This window comes from Vicugna pacos, chromosome 11, assembly GCF_048564905.1.
Source record: "Vicugna pacos chromosome 11, VicPac4, whole genome shotgun sequence".
NCBI lineage: Eukaryota > Metazoa > Chordata > Mammalia > Artiodactyla > Camelidae > Vicugna > Vicugna pacos.
This window is the reverse complement of record NC_132997.1, coordinates 57,410,414-57,422,270: the sequence shown is the minus strand read 5'-3', so window position 1 is coordinate 57,422,270 and position 11,857 is coordinate 57,410,414. Positions and strand designations below refer to the sequence as shown.

Genomic DNA, 11,857 nt, shown 5'->3' with positions numbered 1-11,857 from the left:
TTTTCTAGGACAGGATGCTAATTCATCTTTTCATAACACACTGTAACATGCGCTTTCCACTTGGTTATTTTGTGTGACCACTGGTGCAAATGAACTGTGGGACCCTGTCTTCCAACTTCTGATTGGTCTTTCTTATTCTGCTTACAGCACCTACTTTCCTTGGAATTACCCTCAATTCCCACTGTTTATTTTTCCTGCTAATAGAGAAAATAAAAGGTACTTAACGATAAAGCATGGACTGATTTTTTTCAGAAAAGAAACAAAATATTCATTTATAATTATATTCCCTTAATTTACAAAATCAGTAAGAAATGAAATATGATCTATTAATCCTTTCTGTATTACAATTATGTTTCTACATACTTTATATCAACTTTCCCTTTTGTGAATCATTAGGAATATTTTCCTGGACAGTTGCAACCTACTTTGATTAAACATTGTTATTTACTTTATCTATTTTGTGGTGCTCAGCTTGGCTAAGGGAAGCCCCTTTAAATGACTCTTTTGTCCTTTGAACATTGCCTCTGGTGTTTTATAAAAGTATGCAAGCTGTCTGGCAGCACAGGCTGTCCCAGACCCAAGCTGACTTTTCCCTGACCCCAAGACATGGAATCACTACCTTTCAAAGGATCTTGGGGTCTTTTAGTGGAAAAAAGTAAGAGAGACCCAAATCTGGGCACTAACAATGCTCAATGAGAATGGATGGTGGGAGCACTGACTTAACAGAAATGGAAAATACACATGGACACGAAGGATATGAGTTTACATAGAATTTTGCACTTTGGCATGGTATGTTTCTATATACTTATTTTCCTATGGTATGTGGTTTTATCAGCCCCTAATACTTCCCTTTACATTGACAAAAGCGGCAACAACATTCTATGATCCCATTATCACCCCTCCACCACCAAAAATCAGTATCTTGTTGAAGGTCCTGTGGGCTTTTTCTTTTTTTAACAAGTCACTTAGTATTTTTACCTTTAAAATAGGATTGATTCTCCAATGTAACAAGTAGTTGAAAGGATTAAGTGAAATATCATAAAAGGTCATGAAAATGAAAACTATTTTTTATTCTCCTTATACATGAGTAGGGTTCCTAGAACACACTTATGTTTTCCATTTCCTTATCTTTGCTCACGTGTTCTCTTGCAAAAAAAAAAAAACCTTTCTCCATTAGTACCTGCTGAAACCAGGCTCAGTTTAAATGCCTCAGCCAGGAGCATTCCAAGGCTTCCAGGCAGGATGAGTCCTTTCTCTTCTGTGCTTCAGTACCTCAATGATTCTGATGTTTAAAACAATCACTGCATTATGTGATTTGTGTGCACATTCATCTTATCTAATAAGATGAGTTTGTGGAGGGCAGAGATCATGTTTTATCATGTTTACCCAGAGCCTTGCGTGAAGTAAAGAGATATTTGCTGAATTGAATTGAATGTTGTTTGGATTAAATCACTGTTTCTATTCTCATGCAATTAAACAAACCCAAAGAGTTATTGATGAGCAGAATGAATAATTACTTAAAACACTACTTACTCTGATAACATTACAAGCTCCTAAATTGAAGAAGTGTGGGCCTCTTAAAATGTGGAACAGAATCACCTGTGAGACTTGTTAAAAATTCAGATACTCAGGGTCTACCCAAGATACAGTGATGGAACTGCTGATGATACAGCCAAGCAATCTTGTATTTTTGACATCTGTCAGGTGGTTATCATGCACATCAATGTTTGAGAACCACTTGTCTTAAAGAAATCCTGGCCCTTATCTCACTTAAGGCAAGAATCCTACCCAGAGACTCTTGAAAACTATATTTCCCTCATTCACATATCTTCTAGTAGCTGTTTGTAAGGGACTTAAAACAAGGTGCTTATGATGCTACAGTAGATCTATCTCCCAGGATGGGAACCAAGGTGTGTGTCACAAAGCGAGGAAGAAGATCCTTTTGAATTCATAATATTATCTCATACTAACTAGTGAGATTTTAGAATAAAGCCCCAGTGAAGCAACATTTCTGTCCGTATGACTGAGGTATACTGAAATGGATGTGAGATTTGGCACCAGAATAGGTAGATTTGATTCCCAGTATTACTGCATGTTGGCTGTGAGCAATGGCAGGCTTTCTGAGTTTTTTTGTTTTCTGTAAAATGGAGATGTGAAAGCCTCCTTCACTCTCAAGATTGTGATGAGGACTTTGTGAGAGGCAATGACACATATAAAGATGTTTTATTAAATCTCAGAGTGGTCTTTGTTTATTATTATTTTCAATGCATGTGTCGATTTAAAAGGCTCACTTCCAGAGCATTTCTTTGACTTCTCCCAGCCTCTCCAGGCTGGTAAAGTGGACCCTGAGTTCAGTTTCACTGTATATGCAAATGACATCCACGGTGCACATGGGGACCTACTCCAGTATTAGTCACAATGCACATTAGGAGTAAGTGCTTAGTTCCTCTGGTTTTCAACCATAAAATGGAAGTTAAGTGACCCATTTACACAGATGAAAATGCTTTACACAACCTATGCCACAGATCATGTTCCTGTTATTCCTAACAACACCCTGCTTTGAAGGGTGTTGAGCTCTGCTTTTTTCAAGTGCTTGGCCTAATGCTCAATTTGATTCAGAAGTGGATATAGGGCTGGCCATATAGCTCAAAACAAGCACTTCAGAAATTAAAGGATGTCATGTCATCTGTGGAATTAGAACCAGCCCTTTGCGATGGCTTACCTCATCTCTCTGCACTGGGGAGCACTTTTACCCCACTTAGCAGTCACCTTTGGTACTGCTTTCTGTAGGCCCAGAGCCCCCAGGCACCTGACACAGATAGTCATTCAATATTCCTTCAACTGAATGCATACTTTTTATTCAAAGAAAGATCTTTATCTAAGACCCACTGCATTGGTAAGTGTGGTGGTTATCACTTAAATTCTCTGTAGGACTCAAAGTTCCATATACAGCTTAGATAGAATCTCTTACTTGGAAGGGCTCTTGACAATCTAGCTTTTTACAAATGGTGTTCCATGGAGCACCAACATAGTGAGATACTCCTTGAAGAAGGTGGAGCAGGATTCCATTGTTAAGTAACTTTAGGAAACCCTGCCCACCTCGCTTGGGGGGTCTGAACACATAACAGCATATTGAACGCTCTGAGTTATGTTGTTTGATAATATGTGACATGATTTGGTAATTGGATCCCTTATTACTTCAGCTTCCTACACCCTTAGTGGTGCAACACAGGCTCTATGCACAGTAAGAGAGTTGTCTCTTTTTAGGCTCTTAACTGCCACTCACTGCCTGTGAAAATTTGTCCCTAGGCTAAACCAACTCCTGACTGAATAATTCTGTGGTAATACTGTAGGGTTTGATTGCCTTCAAGGTAGAAATTAAGAGCATTTGTTTTCTTCAACTTTATTTTTGATAAGCCAATAAGTACTCATGTTTCAAACATCAAAATGAAGAAAAAGTGTTGAGTGAGAAGTCTCCCTCCCACCCCATCCTCTATCTGCTCAGCTGCCATTTTCCATCACCAACACCACCAGAAGTAACTGCTGCTTTTAATTTCTTGTTTAACCTTCTAGATAGTCAATGTTTAAGCATATCAATGCCAATTTATATATACATATATACCCTTTTAAAATAAATAGTAACTTATTATACACACTTTTTCAAAGAGCAAAAGTTGTTTACCATCATCCTAAAGGGCATAAAACCCACAAAATTCGACTCTGCTGTGAGGTCTTAACTTGCTCATGTGAAGATGAGATAAATATGCTTGTGGAGGGCCTAGAAATCTTAGTGTTGGCAAACCAGAGACTTCTACATGGCAGGAGGCTCCGTAAGAACCTGCAGTATATTTCAAGTTTACAAGCAAACCAAAGTACAAAGCCTCCTTCTAACCTTGTTATGCAGAGGTATCTCTTGGATACTTCATTGCTGATATGAAATATGCATCATGCAGATGCAAAGAAAAAGAGGTAAAACGCAAAACAAAAAATTTGCCAAATGAAAAATTTAAGTATCATTAAAAGGCTAGCAAGTAGGAGGCCAGGGAGAGGGAAAGAGTAGCCATGGATGACACACTGAGTGAAATATTCAGTAGCAAATGTTACATCTTTTTCAGTTTTAAATCACTGAAGCAGGGGGTTCATCCAATCATCAAGGCAGTATAACAGAATAGTTAAGAGGTTTTAAAGTCAATCAGGACTGTTTTCATGTCCCAGCTCTTCCACTTACTTCCTGTGTGATGGTGGGCCAGTGACCTAACTTCTCTGTGCCTCCATCTCATCATCTGTAAAATGGGTTAATAAGAGTATCTACCTCCCAGGACTGTAGTGAAGGTTATGAGAGATGCTGCCTATAAAGAACTTAAGAGCTTGACCCAGTTAGATGAGTATTTCCTGAACAGAGGTGATTTTTAAGGGCATTTTATTAGTAGATGAACCATTTAGGCTGTATCCATCTCCATCCAAATAATTATCTATTCATTAAAAAGTTCAAACCCAGAGCAGATTGCTGCTGGGTAGGTTGTTTAGTTTCTACCTGAACACTCTGATTTTTTGTTGTTACTATGCTTGTGTTTTCCTTTGGATACTGCCTTAGAAAGTTCTAATTTATACAGCAGATTTGGAGCCACCTAGGTATATTAACCACTGAAATACAATTTCAATTCGGATGAATGACAGAGTTAGACTTTTGCCCTTTATCTTGGTCCCTGGCCATGGGTTAGTGGACCAGAGACATCTCACCAAATTTGTAGGAATGGCTGAGAAAAAGATTCTTTCCCAATTTTATCCATTAACTCAATAGAAACTGCATTGAATCTATATTCTTTACATAAAGTAGAAATGATACTTGGAAAGGATCATAGCCTGAAACCCAGCTGTATAATAAGAACCACACTGCTAATGTCAGCAGCTAGGAAGCTGTAGCCTGTTAGAAGTCTTTGGGACTCTAGCATCCACTCATATTGGTAACATTATTGCTTTTTTGCTCTTGAAATGACACATCATCTTAGAGTTTCAAAGAAAGTCCCAAATCAGAAAGGGCTGAGCCTATTTAAGAGCTCATGGGAGAGTCATGGCATGAAAATAGCTGTCACCCAACAAATGAGGAATAGAGTTACTTTGGAAACAATAAATCCACAAATTTCTTTAGAACTAAAATCTCCAGACAGTTCTTAGACACTAGAGGAAGTCTATCTCTGGAACCCACCACAATATAAGTGAAGAAGGGTAATTCATGTGTGGCTGGTGAAATAATGGCTAGCTGCACTTGACAAAATATTCAAATATTTCCAGGAAATATGCAACTATGGATCACCAGTTATTAAATGTAGGTGTACAAGTCTCTTTGGAGCCCTCAAGATAGTGTGAAAAATAGGATTTAATATCTCTCTGGGTGATTCTGTTCTAGAATCATCTAAATGACATGGAAATTGTCATTTGTTATGGATGAGAATAATAAACTCACAAAGTAATTTTTATCCCAAATTCAGATCCCGTCTGCTTCTCCCTCCCCTTGATTTCCACATGCTGTAATGGGATAAATGATGTTTTCAATCAGGGAGGGATGGGAGAAATTAAGTGGTTTTAGGAAAAGTATATCCTGAATTTCCAAAAAGCTGTCTAGGTCAGTCCAGAGTCTAGTCAGAATGTGTATTCATCCTGCCTGGATATTTCCATTGACAGCGGAAGCAAGGCAGGGACAGCTGAAAAGGATTACACTTGTGACCCTTTCCCAGGGAGATACTAAAGTTGAGGCTACTTGGAGGCCCACAGCTTTTTGCCATTTTGCCTTTATTTCTCTGGGTAAGCAGTCATGCTGAATGAATTTGTGATTCACTTAATAAACACTTCGGGGAATGATTCTTGCTTCCCTGAGCCATGTTTTTTAATCTGGTCTACACCACCCTTCAAAATATGAAAGAAAAAAAAGCCTTAGAAAACCAAATGACTGTCCTTCCTCAACATGGGTGAAGAATGTTTCCATTCTGCTCATGTTATTATGGAAAAGAGTGTGCAGGAGTGGGATGGGCATCAAATTAGATGTCAGCCCTACCTGCCAGTGGGTTGGTTGAGACAACTGCTATATTTCAAGTGGCTTGGAAAGTGTAATAAAGTCTAGAAATATAAAGTCATAATATTCTTCTCTGTTTGGTGAGCCTATCAGACTTCAAAATACCACATGACCAGTTTCCCCAGAACACTACTGTATAGTTAAGAAACTATTCAACAAGGCTATTTCAGTGTTTACCTTAGATATGTTTTTTTCTCATTCAAAACCATGTGGTCTAACCATTGCATAGTCTTTTTAAAAAAACAAAACTAACAGAAAACATATGTTCTACTTACATTGAACTGAAGGATTAGCCTGGCCCAGTCAGCCGACTTCTTATACTCAGATGGACCTCAGCCAAACTGACTGACTGCTCTTCAGGTGAAACATCAAGAAGCCCAAATAACCAGCTTTGCCTGCAGTTGTTCAGTTGTTCTGCAGGGAGAGGCTTAACTTTAAGCAAGTCCTATAGCTTATTAGTTTTAACATTGTATTAATGTTTAACAGAAAAATAAATTTCTGAAAACACAGTCTTAGCTTACAAAGGCAGGGGGCAATGTGCAAAGTCTTTCCAAAGCTCTGCACAGCACCACTTAATAGAGATCATTCTGTTGACAGAGCATATTGTATGTAAAATGCAGATAGGTTCAAGTTCAGAGCTGCTGCTTTCACAGGATCATTCTCTATATATTTACATACTGGTCTACAACACTAATACTGGAGTATTTATTTACATAACTGGTATATATCACTAATCCTAGAGTTAACCAGTTGTCCAAGGACACTATAGCACTGCCAAATAATATTTCACTATAAAGTTATAGCCCCTGAACTCTGTCAGAAATTCATTACATACTTCTCATACCTATTTCACTTAAGACAGTGGGAAAGAAAAATTAAAACGTTCCCACATCATGAGGTTCCTATGTGAAGAATGTATCTCTGACTGTGTCAGTAAGGTGTCTGTGGGTACCACCTTGCTGTGCAGGGAATACTGTTGGCCTGCTTCAAAGCTACCTGTGTCAGTGCTGAAACTACAGACATACGGTGCTGAGAGCATACAACACGTGTGCTTTGTATGCCGATTACAGCATTATTTAACAACCACAGTGAAGTGATTTAAGCTTAGCCACTACAAAATGTATCACAAGTTGCTAATTAGATCACTTTTGCTTTTGAAATATGCTTCAACCATGGAACTCATCACTTCAGGCTTTCCTTTACCTTTACTTCGCATCTACTGCTAAGAGCTCTTTCATTTTATTTCCTTCTACGCAGGATCCTTTTTCTCCTATCATAGCTTTCTGTGTTTGTCCCTTTTCCTGACTGTTAGCCCAATTGTCCACTGAATAATCCTCCAATTTTCTGTACTAGTTGCATAGTGGGGACAGTGGCAGTACTAGTAGTAAATAATAAATAGTAAGTTGTAATAATAGTGATAGAACAGTAGCTGCTATAGTGGAAATAGTTTGTTTTTGCCTTCTTAGCATCCATCCCTCCTCTGAAAACAGCTCCTCCACTTCCTCTTGGAGATCAGATCTCCCTTACTCTCAGCCTACACAAGGACTAGGCCTGGCCACGGGAGCATTCCATCCCTTGGCCCTGGGGACTCTTGGCTGGACACGTGATCCAATAAGGCCAATGAAACCCCATTCCAGGATTTTCAGGAGACTCTTGGGATCTCTTTTCCCTGTGGTTGCTCAGCTGGGAGGATGTCTCAGCATCCATCTTGCCATCTCATGGGGGACAATTTGCCTGAGAATGAAACCAGTCAGTGGAATACGGAGCCAAGTGATTTAGACAGAACCCATAAAGAGGACCTTGGATAAACTAGATTCAGATGCTCCTGAAACCAGGGTTTTTTGTTGAGTCAGGTTGAGTTGGGCTTCTGTCACTTAAATTAGCAAAATCCTGACCAATACAAATCACAATGTTTATTGAACATTGTTTGTGTGTCAGGCTCCAAGATAAGTGTTAACTTTAATAGCTGTCCTCTCATTTAATCCACACAATAGTTCTATTTGTTCAGATGATAAAACAGAGATTTAAAGAGATTAAGTAACTTATCTGAGGTCATACAGCTGATTAGGAACATCAAAACTTCTTAATTGATTATACTGATAAGGTTGATTTTAGCAAGACAGGCCTATGACATCAATTCAGAGAAATACCCAGATCAGAGGGCTGCTGTTTGGTTGAGACACTGAGAGCACCCATTTAAGCACCCTTGTGCTTTAGAGTCTTTAGAGAGCTGGTCTTGTCAGAGCTGACAATAGATGAAATGAAAGCCAGACAAAATTGTACTCACTTGGCTATAGCGTTTGCTAGATCCTGAGATTCTCCATATGGAACAGGAGTGAGGACAGTCAGTTTCAAGGCCTCTGTGAGGAGACAGAATATATGTCAGGATGCGTGTGTTACAGTTCCTTAATGCCTGGAAGAATTAAGGTGCCTCCTGAAAAGGGTCTTGGGATAGCTCCAAATGGGGTTAAGAGGCTGGTGAAAGGATGAGGTAGTGGTTGACCCTAGAGTCCATTCTAGCCAGCATTTGTGGCTGCAACTGATTTGTCATGGTCTGGCCCAGGAAGAGGTGAAGTCATTGTGGTTGAAGGTAGAAAATGATTCAAGTGTGTTTCAGGCTGAGGCCTGTTTGCCCCCCAACCGTTCCTTTCCCTTCCCTGTCCTGCCCTGCTTCTCAGGGGGACTGGCCCCTGCAGGTCCCTCTGAGAGACAGCTTCTGCCTGAATTAGTGGCAGGCACTGGCGAGGTATTGGCAACGAGAACAAGAGTAAGTTAGGGTGTTTCTCTTCCTCAAATTCATTCTCTGGCAACAGCTGGGTCTCTTCCACAGACCAACCATGGTTCCACTTCTGCCTCCTAACCCCCACCCCTGGACCTCTGGAAACACTGCCTTTGTCTCTCCAGTCTGTAGGCTGGTAGTGGCTTCCAGCCAGCACTGTCCCCCGCTGGTGTCACAGCTCCTCCATCACCCATAACCAATTCCCTGTTGTAAATGCTTGTAGTTTCCTGTTTTCCTGGTTAGCCAAGGGTCCAAAATACAGCCACTTTCTGAGGGGAGCGACCTGCATTTGGGTACGCTTATGTACTATGTGCTTAAAAATTAGTTGGTTACTTAGTTGCTTAGCTTGGACTCTCCTGCCAGCCTAACCCATCATTTGTTCCCTCTGCTTTCACAGGATGGCTCTGCAGAATCAAAGATCTGTTTCTCAGTCTCATTTTAATGGGCTGGCTGTGCCCTCTTGACTTCCTACTTACTACTTTGCAAGCTGCTAGGAGCTGAGCAAAAGCAGTCTTTCCTGAAAATCTTTTCCATCTTCTCAGTAATTGTACTAAGTATCTGATTTTGTGTGGGCTGGTCAGACAAAACATACTTCCCTTTTCACTAAAAACAAGTGCAGTTTTTTTTTTCTCCCAAAATGTAAGAGAAAAGTCTGATTTACACTGAAAACAGTCGTTAATGGGCTTAGCATACTAATTCCCATTTAATGCAGTAAACTTCAAGAGTAGACTTTCATCTGAGTGTAGGTAAATCACAGAATTCTTATACTATGTTACTGAAAAACATCCATCTTTAAATAAAAACCATTTCTTTTAAGCCATTCCCTCAAAGTAAAGTCAACCTTAATTCCTTCTCTGCACCTGAAAGAACTGGCATATTTATCTTTAGCTGCAGCTTGTAATTGCCTACCCTTACCTCCAGAATGCCACATTTCCGATCTAAATCTTTCTTATTGGTTTGTTTGATCACCCCCTGCCTCAGGAAGAAACCCAGAAGGTACTGCATGGGCAAGTGGGGTCAATGGTGCAGCTGATTGGAGCTGACTGAGCCAATGGTGCTGTTCTGGTGCAGTGTTTTGTTGGCTATATCATCTGCAACTGGGGTTGGCCAGAGTGGGAGAACTTTGGGAGTATCCACAGGAAGTGTATATTTCCTGACCAGCTCATCCCTTACTGACTCTCCAGCATTTTCTTGTCTACAACTAAAACGTTTTGCCTTGTGTGTTCCTGCCTACAGCCTCTTGAGACAGTGGGTGTTTTTTTTTCCCTCTTTAATTTTTCAACTTGTGCCAAATGTGTCAGCTGTTAAGTCCATAATGCATAGATCTTGGCCCCAGATATTTTTAGGATATGGCCTCTTTGTTTCTGGCTTTAGAGTAACCAAATGTGTCAGAAAGTCCAATCCTTTAAGAAATTCTGACTGGGTGCTTCTGTAGAAATGAGAACCCTGTTAAACGGAGAGTGGGAAGACAGGCCTGACAAACTCTCCCCTTCCTATGACCCCAGTAAGAATACAAGAGAGTGCAAGCTATCTAGATGGGCTGTCCAAGGAGAGGACTAAGATGAATCACCCTCAGTCCCTTCCTTAGTACTCAGCACTGGCTTTCTCTTCATCTCAGACTAGGTCCTCTAGGCAGGGCCATCACATATGGCCAAACAGGTCAACTCCAGGAAATACCATTCTCATCATCTTGGAAGTTATGTAGTGTAGCCTGCCCAACTGTGCACGATGGCCCTATTGTGGGAATGAGGCTTCCCTGGTTTCTCTTGCTTCACCTAGACCTAGACCTTGACCTCAAAGATCTGCTCTTTTAGCTCAACTTTCTCTCTGCGTAAACTGTCAGGCCTTAGTTACTTTGCTTTAAAAAAGAGGGGGTGATCTCTACCTCAGAAAGCTTTCATGAGACTGAATGAATTGGAAAAAAGGGAACTTACATTACTTGGGAAGTCTTCCCCAAAGACAATGCAGTATTATTTTCAAGTTGGCACTTGAATAAAAGCACTCTTTGGGAATGATAAAATTTACCCATACAAGCTAAACTAACTTATTCCATGTGCTGGGACAACCATGGAAATTAGCAAGGGGCTAGTGTGCTCAGGGTCCCCAAGAAGTGAGGCTGACCTCAAATCGGCCATGTATTGGAAAATTAAGGATAGTAGGTGGCCTTGAAATAATTATTATCCCTCTGTACTAATACAATTCATGAGGTGAGGACTGAAACATTCAGTAAGTTATAGGAGAAGGTTGTCTTCAAGTATCAGATGGGTTCAGAGAGAAGGGATGGAAGAGAAGCTCAAAGAAAAGGAAGCTCCTGGAGCTAGTGAGAATTTCTTAGGGAGGAGCAACTGGACTGGCTTTGAAGGCAAGAGTCTGAGAGCTTAGAAGCAGACAAGATGGACGTGAGAGATTGCACAGCAGAGAAAAAGTTTGGTATGTTAGTGGGATAAACAGTTGATTGGAATGGAGACCGTGCATTTGGGGAGTGAAAGATAGCGGATTGGTGGGGTGGAGTCATCACAGACCACAAACCACAGTGGGCTAGGAAACCACCGTGGGGCCTGCTTGGTGCTCAGACACCATTAAATGTGTACTTTTCATGGCCATCAAACCAAGTGTGTGGGGCAGAGCCTGTTTCTTCACCTAGATCACAACCTTAGAGAATCTTAAAACTTTTTTTTCTGCATGGTCTGGTGCTTCTCCCTGTATATAATTTCCTATGTGGGGACACACACTGCTTTGTCAAATAAACAGTCTCTTCCTTAAGGGGTGTTCAGTCTAGAACTTGTTTCCAAAAACGTGTTTGTTCCCCAGCAAAGAAAACAACTAGACCATCCTAAAACTGGCATTCTTCAAATTAGGAACCAAAGCAAGTTGCTTCAAATTATCTGTCATTGATAATTCAGACTGACACCAAAGTTTGGTTTCTTTAAAACCTTAAATCCTTAAACTCTCAAGTGGTGTTGAACATTTAGTTAGTATAAAGACCGCTATGAGATGAAGGGGTTAAT

The 11,857-nt window shown here is 40.4% G+C and overlaps 1 long non-coding RNA gene across 16 annotated transcripts in view; it reads right to left on the bottom strand.

The window, feature by feature from the left end:
- Nucleotides 1-11,857, bottom strand: part of LOC107034545 (uncharacterized) — a 428,538-nt gene that overhangs the window by 216,154 nt on the left and 200,527 nt on the right. For all 16 annotated transcript variants that reach the window (XR_012077419.1, XR_012077421.1, XR_012077426.1 and 13 more), the window contains 2 exons: nt 8,358-8,430; nt 6,346-6,484 (listed from right to left, as the gene is read on the bottom strand). This is a non-coding gene — a long non-coding RNA (uncharacterized lncRNA). The remainder of the gene's footprint in view (nt 1-6,345; nt 6,485-8,357; nt 8,431-11,857) is intronic.